A 12154-nucleotide genomic window follows, 5' to 3' on the forward strand; every position below is an offset into this window, starting at 1 on the left:
AAACAAGTTATTTTGCAAGAAAGCATAAACATTATGTTGTTTGACAGAATAGAAAAAGAATAAAGAGAGAGGAAGAAGAGGGGAAGGGGAATGTCTATTCTTACAGGCAGCAAATTATGAGAATACAAAATTGGATAAAGAATTTTACATACCAGGGTATCCCTATTAAAACTGGTAACACAGCGATTCATATTTTATATGATGAATCAGTGCTTAATAAAAAATCAAGTGCTTTGTCAACAAAATTCTGTTTAAATATCTTGTAGGTCAGAGTTTTAATTTATATTACATTGATGATTTGGAAAAAAAATAATACTGTAGAAGAATATGTAGCAATATTAGCAGCAAAGAGAAACTATAGCAACTAAAACTCTTATTGTCCAAAAGTGAAATATTTGCCATCAAGGCAAGGCTGATTAAATTGTAAACTTTAAGATAACATGGAACAGAAAGAGAAAGACAAATACCATGTGATATCACTTATATCTGGAATCTAATATATGGCACAAATGAAATTTTCCACAGAAAAGAAAATCATGGACTTGGAGAGTAGACTTGTGGTTGCTAAGGTGGAGAGGGAGAGAGTAGAATCGACTGGGAGTTTGGGGTTAATATATGCAGATTATTGCCTTTGGAATGGATTAGCAATGAGATTCTGCTGTGTAGCACTGGGAAATACGTCTAGTCACTTACAATGGAGCATGACAGTGTGAGAAAAAAGAATGTATGTCTAACTGGGTCTCCATGCCGCACAGTAAAAAATTGACATAACACTGTAAACCAGCTATAATGGAAAAAACTAAAAATCATTATATATAAAAAAAAGATAACATGGAAAAATGGAAGCATTTATGGGAGGTACAACAGATATATTTAGTGGGTAAATCTTGGATTTGAATCCACACTTGGGATGAGTCCTGGTTCTTCCATTTTTTAGTTTATGTGATATTGTGTAAGTTATTTTCCAACCCCAGAAATGCTATGAGAATCACCTAGAATAAAAGAGAAAGTACTCTGCCATCTATAAATATTTAAGCAATTAACATTTATTAATTTTCTTCTTGTCTAGATACATCTATTTTTATTGAATTTTCAAATGTAAACAAATGTTTTACTGTACATGTAAAAACTGATTAGAAACTAGAAATTCAAAAAGCACGACTAAAAGTTTTTTTAATGCCTCTTTTTTTTTTTTTTTTTTTTTTTTGTCTTTTGTCCTTTTCTTTTTTCTTAGGGCCACACCCAAGGCATATAGAGGTTCCCAGGCTAGGGGTCTAATTAGAGCTATGGCTGTCAGCCTATGCCAGAGCCACAGCAATGCGGGATCCTAGCCACGTCTGCAACCTACACCACGGCTCATGGCAACACCAGATCCTTAACCCACTGAGCCAGGCCAGGGATCGAACCCGCAACCTCATGGTTCCTAGTCAGATTCATTTCCACTGCGCCACAATGTGAAGTCCATTTTTAATGCTTTTAATAAATTATTTTGAATATAACTCCAGAAGAAATTTTTGGAATTTATGATACAATACACTAAGTCTAAAAAAATGAAATATGTTAATAATAAGATACTCTGTGAAAGATCCAAAAGGAAATTTATTGTCAAATTAAAGCAACAAAAATTTTAATAACAAATACCTTAACTGACAGGTACTGGGATAATTTATATCTTTTACTATATAATGGAAATACATTTGTCTCAGAAATGCTAATAATTTTTCTGTCTGGAAGCATAGAACAAACCAGCCCAATATCCTCTGGAGTCTCCTTCATAGTCTGTAGCTATAAATATTCCACAGTATCCGATTTCTTCTTCCCCCTACTCCCCTATTTAAAAAATGAATTGTTTAAAATTTTTTATGTCTTTCAAGCAGAACTTTAGCTAGGAAGTGTGGAGTGATCATTTGATACATTCTTCCAACTACTATAATTAAGCATAAGTTTAATATTTATCTTTAAAATTTACAGATAGAAATAGTCATATTTGCTTATGTTTTCTAAACTGGCCTTTGCAGTTATAAATTTTTCAGCACAATTGTTTTAGCACCCTGATTATTGGCCCAGGAAACATGATTTTAAAAGAATTCACATTCTCCACAGAACCAATTTTCTATGAGTTAAGACAGATATCTTTTCCTACTTTCTGAAAATAAAGTTCCTTTTATACATAGAATTTTTTTTTTAAATATAAACCATGGAAAATCCTTTCTACTAAAAGAATATGATTCCCTCAGGATGAGATTTTATGTAAAAGCTAAGAGTGACATATTAATTAAGCATTACTGTGTGCCAAAAACTTTACATAAGTTATTTCGAATTCTCAAAATTCTGTGAAGTATAGACAAGAAAAACTGAAACCATAGGGAGGTTAACTAATATGCCTAAATTCATAAGGCTTAGAGAAATCAAGATAAAAACCAAGGTTATCTAACAACAAAACCTGTGTTTTCTACTTATCATTCCCTAAAGTTCTCCAGATAGGAAATTGACTTCTGAGAGATGATTCACCCTTCTGGGCATGAATTTCCTGACCATTTATGTTATGATCCTTTTGCAGGAGCTTTTAACACCTAAAATACTTTTAATAAATTTTTTCCCAGTGCTACATACTACTTAGCTTTAGACAAATCTGAATAAAATATTTTTTCAGCAAAAATTATATTCCAAGCTCTAAGCAAGAACTTGATGTGTCTAATCTAAACAAGAAAAGGTACCTACTCTCAGAAAATTCAGAATTTAATTAGGGCCCAGAAACACAAACCATTAGAAGTTAAAACTTTTCCAGAGCAAGAGAAGAGAAAGAAGTATTTAATGGATCCCCTTTTTTTGCCCTAGGATCTTCATATTGCACATACTCATTTAAGTCTCACAATCTCTCTACAAGGTTGGTATCAGTTTCCTCTTGGTGTTGATCAAAAGTCAAGTTATCTATGTAGAGATACATGTACAAGTAAAAGGAAGCTTTGGAACTTGAGCCAACTATGTGGATTCTGAATACAAGCATTTTTAATTCTAGCACACGGCTTCCTGTAAAATTTCTTTCAAAATAGTTCTATAGGAGACTTTTAGATTTTACTCAGAAGTGTTGGGAGTAGAGAGTATCAATTCTACACTGACAACAACAGCTGAAAACTATAACTACTTTTCATGAGGACACTGAGATTGCTGGGTCAACAACCAATTCACAAACTAAAGAAAAACAGGTGACTGAAGAGAGCAGTAATATCCAGGCATTTGCTTACCTGAGACACAAGTTTCCAAATGTCAGATAAACCAATAAGATGAGTAAGTAAACAAAGACCCTGAACCAACAGATAGATATACTCAAAGCCAAAAATTGTCAGACCTCAGAAAAACCTCTAGCAATTTATACTATTCCTTAAACACAAGTTATTGCAAGAAAAGTTATTACTTGAAGCCTCTGGTGCACTGAAAAAGCCATAGAAGTAAGGAGAGTACAGCACCAGCCCAGCATCTGAGGACATTAATATAAACCAACACATTGAAGACCTTGAAGAGACAAATTTCAAAAATCACTTATCTCAATATCTGACATCGTACAAAACCTGCCCTTTTTTCAACAAAAATAAGGAACCCAGAAAGATCTAACACAGTCTCAAGGGACAAAGCAGTCATTGGAACTAGCTTCAAATATTGTAAAGAGGTCACTATTAGACAGGAAATAGTATTTAAATATGTTTGACATATTAAAGTTTCTAGTAAAAAATTAGATAATATGACTGAACAGATAGGTAGTTGAGAAAAGCCATGAGAAAGAATCAAATGGAAATATTAGAAACAAAGAAAACACAGTAACAAAGATTAGATGAAGAATCAGTACATGATGCAGACAAGTCAGTGAAATTGAAGTCAATAGAAATTATCCAAACTGAGATGAAAGGAGAAAAAAAATAAAAATAAAAGCATTACAGAACATCTAACAGCTATGGGATAGTAAAAGGTCAAACAGGAGTTCCCGTCATGGCTCAGTGGTTAACAAATCTGACTAGGAACCATGAGGTTGCGGGTTCAATTCCTGGCCTTGCTCAGTGGGTTAAGGATCCAGCATTGCTGTGAGCTGTGGTGTAGGTTGCAAACGAGGCTCAAATCCCATGTTGCTGTGTGTGGCTCTGGTGTAGGCTGGCGGCTACAGCTCCAATTACATCCCTAGCCTTGGAACCTCCACATGCCGTGGAAGCAGCCCTAGAAAAGGCAAAAAGACAAAAAAATAAAATAAAATAGAATAAAAGTTCAAACATACATGTAACAGAAGAGAGAGACAACAGGGCAAAAGAAATATTTGAAGAGGAGGTCCTATCGTGGCTCAGTGGAAACGAATCTAACTAGAAACCATGAGGTTGCGGGTTTGTTCCCTGGCCTCGCTGGCGTTGCAGTGAGCTGTGGTGTAGGTCGCAGATGTGGCTTGGATCTGGTGTTGCTGGCCTGCAGCAACAGCTCTGACTAGAACCCTAGTCTGGGAACCTCCATATGCCACGGGTACACACTAAAAAGACAAAAAAAAAAAAAAAAGAAAGAAAAATATTTGAAGAAAAATTAGTATTTTTCAAAATTTTTGATGGACACAACACAGAGCCACGATTAAAGAACACCAAGTAGTATAAAATACACACACACCCCAAAACAAAAACAAAAAGGCATCTATGTATACAGTCATTCCTCAGGATCCACAAGGGATGGTTTCAGTACTCCCCCATATACCAAAATCCTCAGATGCTCAAGTCCCCTATATAAAATGGTAGAGTGAGAATGCATAGATGTGTTATGTTCAACATACTGAAAAGCACAAAGACAATCTTGAAAACTATGAGAGGAAAATGGATACATTCCCTATAGAGAAAAAAAAATGGCAAAAATTATGACAGACATCTATCTCATCAAAACTTGAGCAAACAGATAGAAAATAAAGTGACAAGTATAAAATTCTGAAATAAAAATACTATTCTTCCAGAAGTCTATACTTGGAATAAACATTCAATGAAACACTAAGAAGAATGACAACTCCTGGTGAAATCTCACTACATAAAATTAAGGGCTACTACTGCAGAAGGCAATCTATCAGTAAGTGGCCTTGCCTACTCCCTTGCAAACAATCAAGACCGAATCCAATTGCATATCTAGTTTCAACTACCAATGTAAAGGAAATACAGAAAACAAAGGAATATGTTAAATGCCACATCAGTAGTGCAGTTATCATAAGACAGACTGTGGAAACTCTACATAGCAAAAAACTTGATTTCTTCTATAAATAAACTGCAGGTAAAATGCAAAAGAGGGGAATAAAAGCTGTAAATTTAAAAAGGGACGTAAGAGTGTGGTGATGGTTTTATAAGTACAGACATATGAAAAAATTAATACAACTGCACACTATAAATGTATGTAATTTAGTGTACCTCAATTAGAACTCAAATAAAAAAATGCATAATAAAAGGAACAAAGACTTTCTCAGACAAATTAAAAGTTGATTTCCAGTTAATTTACTCTACAAGAAATGATCAATAAGAAAAATATGAAAGTTCTGAAACTCAGGTATATGTAGTGAAAATAGTAAAAATATATTTTTTTTTCTTAAACCCTCCAAAAATAATTAGCTGGATCATAAAATAGTAATTTGATGATGCACTGTTTTCATTACATATTCAAAAATGAGGGAGTTCCCTTGTGCTGCAGCAGGTTAAGGATCCAGCATTGTCAGTGCAATGGTTCAGGTTACTGTTGTAGCATGGGTTCCATCCCTGGCCCAGGGAACTTTCACATGTTGTGGGCATGGTCAAAAAAATGAAATGTGTAATAGCAGTGGTAGCAGGGATAAGTGAAAAGAATTAGGAAAATACTGTTAGAAAGTCCTTATACTACACTTGAAATAACATAGCATTTTTTGAAGGTATAGTGAAATTATTTTTATATGCATACTATTAACTTTAAAGCAAGCACTGAAACAGATTTTTTTGAAAATTAGTCGTAAAAATTAAAACTGAATATATACTAACTTAGACTAGAAGAATAAAAAGAAGATATGTAAGAAAAAACAAATAAATAGAAAATAGCTAAAGAAATTGTAGACTTCAATCCAAACATATCAATAAGTGCTTTAAAGGAACCAAGTCTTTTTTTTTTTTTTTTTTGTCTTTTTAGGGCCACACCCACAGCATATGGAAGTTCCCAGGCTGTGGGGTGAATCCGAGCTGTAGCTGCCAGCCTATACCACAGTCAAATCTGAGCCATGTCTGCAACATATACCACAGCTCACGACAATGCCAGATCCTTAAGGCCTGGAATGGAACCCATATCCTCATGGATGCTAGTCAGGTTCATTACCACTGACAACAGGAACTCTATTTTATTTATTTATTTATTTAACTTTTTATGGCAACACTTGCAGCATATAGAAGCTCTTAGGCTAGGTTCTGCATCTGCAACCTGTGACACAAGTCATGGCAACTCTGGATCCTTAACCCACTGAGCAAAGCCAGGGATTGAACCCGCATCTTCACTGAGACTAGTCACATTCTTAACCTGCTGAGCCAAAATGTTGTGGTATTTTTACTTTTCTATGTTCCTTACTTCTCCATGCCTTGAAAACAGTCTTAGGCAGCAGCCTGTATTCCCTAGTAACTGTGTGATCCTTGCCTCTTTTTTCTTTTTAAGAAATGTATCATTCTCACCAGTTTGTTATGAGATATCTGATTTAAAAATAGTAACCAAAACTGTTATTTTCCCTGTGAAAACTATCTCTCAGTTCATCCTATATACTTTTCTGATATATATGCATAATGATTTATTTAAAAATAACAATAACCATTTTATTATTACTACCTGGTCATCAAATTAAACACAAACTTTTCAATCTGGCTTTTAAATGCATCAGCACTATGATTATTAAGAATTTAAATTTCTATATCCCATTATTCCTTTTAATGTGCTCACACTATAACCATACAGCACAGTTTACAGTTTCACAAAAATGTTCTATACATACCTTTCTTATAATCCTTCATGTGTACATCCATCAAACATTTATTGAGTTTAAGTCATGCATCAGTCACTAAGCCTATACTGTATCACTGGGAATAAGATGATGAAAAAATTTGTGTTTTCTTCTCCCCAAAGATGCTGTTATCTAGTAAAGAGATATGCGAGTGCACCTGCCAGAAAGTTAATCTAACCAGCTTAAGAAAAAAAAAAAAAAAAAAAGATTTATTGGCAGAACTAAGATTTAGTAAACAGGCAGGATCCAAACAAGCTCTGAAAGGAAAGGCAGTAAAAACCCCAGCAAAGGATTTGTCTGGTCCACCTGACTGCTGTAGATATAGATAAAAGTGACCTCTAACTAGTTCCATGTTGTCCTGGAGGAAATCATCTGATTGTCAACACGGGTTTAACATTGCAATCTGACAACTTTGCAATGATTAATAGACTTTTTTTTTTTTTTTTTTTGGCTTTTTAGGGCTGCACCTGTGGCACATGGAGGTTCCCAGGATAGGGGCTGAAGGAATCAGGGCTGCAGCTGCTGGCCTGCACCACAGCCACAGCAACACCAGATCTGAGCCACATCAGTGACCCACACACAGCTCATGGCAATGGTGGATCGCCAACCCACAGAGCAGAGCTGGGGATTGAACCCAGGTCCTCAAGGATACTAGTCTAGTTCATTACCACTGAGCCACAATGGGAACTCCCTTAAAGAACCTTTCTTTATTACAAGATATAGTATAATGTATTATGTTTCATCTTTTTAAAGCATATGTACACTATAAATGTGTCTCATCCAATTTGCAAGGTTTAAAGTTTTGTAAGTTCTCATACTCTCAGACACCACATATTTTACATGCAATTTTTGGTTTGTACCAACCAATGATTAACTTTATATACTGTGAAAAAAGTAAATTAGTAAAGGTTTATTTTAATTTCATTATTTTCTTTTTTCTTTCTTTTTTTTTTTTTTGGTCTTTTTAGGGCCACACCTGCAGCACATGGAAGTTCCCAGGCCAGGGGTCAAATTGAAGTTGGAGCTGCTGGCCTACGCCACAACCATAGCAACGTAGGATCTCAGCCAACTATGTGACCTGTACCACAACTCATGGCAATGCTGGATTCTTAACCTACCTGGGCAAGGCCAGGGATTGAACCCAAATCCTCATGGATATTAGTTGGGTTCATCACCACTAAGCCACAACAGGAACTCCCAATTTCATTATTTTGAAGTTATGTGATAGTATGTCATTACTGAAGCCATTAAGATGTCTAACAATTTAAAAAAAAATACAATTAAAAGTTTAGGTATCCTTTTTTCTACTTCATTGTTTTTCTGTTTTTATAAAATATTATTCACCAGAAAAGGTATAGTTTTGTGTAAAGACATATAGTATGATTGGGTGGTTTTGGATTTTAATCTGAAAATGCTAAATCACTTTTCTAGTTAACAATAGTTAATACAAAAAGTGTATTTCAAGTATCATAATGACTTTAATAATAGCCATTTAATATCTTGCCAATTTTTAATAATTTCATTATTTCACAAAACATTTTTTGTCTTTTCAGGGCCACACCTGGGGCATATGGAGGTTCCCAGGCTCGTGGTTGAATCGGAGCTGTAGCCACGGGCCTACACCACACAGCCACAGCAACGCGGGATCCGAGCCAGGTCTGAGACCTACGCCACAGCTCAAGATAATGCTGGATCCTTAACCCACTGAGCAAGGCCAGGGATGGAACCCACAACCTCATGGTTCCTAGTAGGATTTGTGAACCACTGTGCCATGATGGGAACTCCGTCTTTGTATTGGTCTTTCACATATTTTGCTAAATGTATTCTTATAAATTCAATATTTTGATGTTATAGCCATTGATATTGCCTTTTCATTTCATTACCCAAATTTTTTATGCCTAGTATATAAAAACACAATGGATTTCTAAATATGATCCCTATGTCCTTTGAACTTGATTTAGCTATCTACTTATTTGTTCTTAGAGATGTTTCTGTGGATTCCTTAGAATCTTACATGTATACATTTTTTATTTTCTGTGAATAAAGAAGTTTTAGTACTTCTTTCCAATCTGTAATGCACTGACTAGGGTTCCCCAAAAATGTTACTATACATAGAAATGAAGATAGTGGATTTCCAGAAGACATTCATAGTTTTATCAACTTTATGATTCTACACTTCAATTCCCCTATAGTGGTAGCCCTCTAGGCCACTGCTGTTCTACTCATATAACAACTATATACATTTGATTCACTTATATGTACATTTTCTAAACCAATAAAGCATACAACATGCCAGGGACAGCACTGATTTCTTCTAATAAAGATGTCACATTAAGCAACATGACTGTAATTGAGGCAACCACTCACTAAAATTACATGGTCCAGTGTCATCAACTGGAATTCATCTGATTTTTGGAGGGGTCCAAAGGGCTAATTTAAAGGGGATTAAAATAATGGGGGGGTAGAGTTTACTACATCTTTCAGTTTTTGAGGGGAGCATTAATATTTGCAATTCTACTCAGTTTTTTTTTTTTTTTTAAATATTGCTTCTGATTTACTTTTTTAGCCAGGAATGGATAAATTTAAGGCCTCCTTCTATCTTGATTCTATTCTATGTCCAGGTAATCAATGCAAAAGTTATACCAGTTGATACATATATCCAACACAAATATATACTTAAGAGTCAAGAAAAGGTTGGGTCTGTATATTTTTTGGACTTGGACTAGAATTCTATAGAGCACCTGGCTTCCATCAGACCCACCTTTAAATAGGGGTGGTGATTGCATTTAGGTCTCCCTGGTATCAGTATTTGCTCAGATCCTATATTTAACAATTCAAAGGAATTCTCCTTTCCCCATGGTGTCATTACTCTTTCAAATAGCTACAAGTCCTTAATGCAAGTATTGGGGAAATATTAACATCATAGGCATGTAGTAACATTTCAGAGGCCCTTCCTAGGAGTATCTACATTTACCTTTAATAAGTGGACTCTGGGTCTAAGTGGTTTAAATCTGATAATTGAACAAGAGATCACAATTTCCAATGGAAACAACTGATATCAACTTATTTCAGTTAAATAAGTCAATGGGTGGCTTGTTCTCCTGCCTATCTCTTTCCTCTCTTGAACCACCATGGTCTAATAGACATAGCCCTAGAATTCTTTGAGTAGAGATACCCTACCCTTCTGCTTCATTTTCATTATTACCATCATGTGTGTCTTGCCTCTTCTAAGTATCATCACCTGATATATCTTCTAATAGGCCAGGAATCTATCACACCAAGCTCTATGGAAGCATCACTCACTGTGAATTCTGGCCCACAGAAAAATCCAACATTAACCTTCTCAAATATATTGATGACCCTCTCTGGTGCATGGCATACCACTTTACTGTTCTCTAGGTTTTCCAAAGGACATAGGTTAAGGGAACTCCAGTCTCAAGCAATAAACCAACTTTCTCAAGCCCACCACTTTGACCTCTTCCACAGTACTTGGCTGAAGAGATCCTGGCATGTCCACACCATTTACTGTAAACTGCATTCAATGTTTAAGTAACCCTCCCAGTATGACATTAAACCAGCTCCCATTAAACCAGCTCCAGGAGTTCACACAGAATGTATTTCACTAAATTATGCCTCCAGGTAAACAAAGCCTTACTTTTCCAGCTTTATACCATGTACCTATCCAGTAAAACTATTTTCAATATCCATTCCTATATAAGTTTCTGAGTTTCTGCTTGTGCATATTTACATATTAGCCCAGTTGTGCCACTAGTCTGATGAGGTATTTTACAAGTAGCAGAGACTACATTTCCCTCCTTGGACCATACTAAGATTTGAGTCAAATTTTAAGATGTGGCTGATCTTAAGGGGGAAGGAAAAAAACATATTTCAAGGGACTCACCTCAGGCAATTTCTTCATATTATCCTCAGTCAAGGAAAGACGCTGTTCTCAAAGTCCAGAGATACTAGGAAAATCTGGAGGTCCAACATTCTCAGGTCAGTTCTTCCCAGACATCCAAGTTCTCAGGGTCACTACCAAAACTCTAATGTCAGAAAACTCCCAGAAGTTGAGCATTACATGTATTTTGCATTTGTTCAACCCCTATAATCAAATCCTGGACCTGCTTTTTTCAGTTTTTATCTATCGTCCAGTTGCAGGTAATAAACACTGCAAGAAGGCCATCTTAAATTTCTAGCAAGTCCTGAGCAGATGGCTGGCTGAACTGAGACTGCTACTCTTCTACTTCAAGACTTCCAGAAGGGTTGAAAAGGGTAAGCTGCCTCCACAACCCTTATAAAGGGTTTCCCCTAATAGCTTTCAAGCTATTACATAAACCTGTGTGCCTCCTTCCACTTGATTTTCATTCAGCTCTCCTCTACTGAGTCTTTAAAACTGTGGTGATAAAGCAAACAAGGAGTTTTCAGCACCTCGTTTATCACCAACAATGTGGTCCTTGTTACCATTTGACCCATGAGGAAACCAATTTCAGAATCCCATCTAAAGAGGCTACTTTCTATTGCTATTTCCAGTAGCAACTGTTTTGGCTTAGGCTCCTTCTTAAAAGTGGATCCTAAAACAAGCACTAGGAAACATATAGGTTTAGGGGAGGGGGAGAGTAATGAAATAGAGACATGGGAAAACTGAAGAGATACAAAAGAAAGCCAGGGGAAACATAGAAATGAACTTACTTACAAAATAGAAATAGCCCCACAGACATTGAAAACAAACTTATGGTTCCCAAAGGGAAAACATGAGGGGAGTGGGGGCAGATAAATTAGGCATTTGAGATTAAGATATACAGACTGCTATGTATAAAGCAGATAACCAACAAGGGCCTACTGTATAGTACACGGAAACATTCGTACTATATAAGGGAAAAGAACCTGAAAAATATATATAAATATATATACACAAACACACATACATATATACAACTGAATCACTTTGCTGTACAGTTGAAACTAACACAACATTATAAATCACCTATTCAATTTTAAACTTTTTTCTTAAGAATGATAAAATAGAAAGCCAGTGATTAAGTTCCAATCATCTGGTACTGTCGTGAGCAACATGAGCTAAACTACTCTCAGGGAATCATTTGATAAACCACACTGAATGGATCTTAATTTATCCTTCCAGAGAAC

The 12154-nt window shown here is 35.6% G+C and overlaps 1 long non-coding RNA gene across 1 annotated transcript in view; it reads right to left on the reverse strand.

The window, feature by feature from the left end:
• The window catches only part of LOC110260236, a 911564-nt gene extending 899827 nt beyond the window's left edge, over window positions 1-11737 (reverse strand). Inside the window, exon 1 of the long non-coding RNA XR_002343153.1 lies at window positions 10911-11737. This is a non-coding gene — a long non-coding RNA (uncharacterized LOC110260236). The remainder of the gene's footprint in view (window positions 1-10910) is intronic.

The sequence above is a fragment of the Sus scrofa genome, chromosome 4 (assembly GCF_000003025.6).
Source record: "Sus scrofa isolate TJ Tabasco breed Duroc chromosome 4, Sscrofa11.1, whole genome shotgun sequence".
Taxonomy (NCBI): domain Eukaryota; kingdom Metazoa; phylum Chordata; class Mammalia; order Artiodactyla; family Suidae; genus Sus; species Sus scrofa.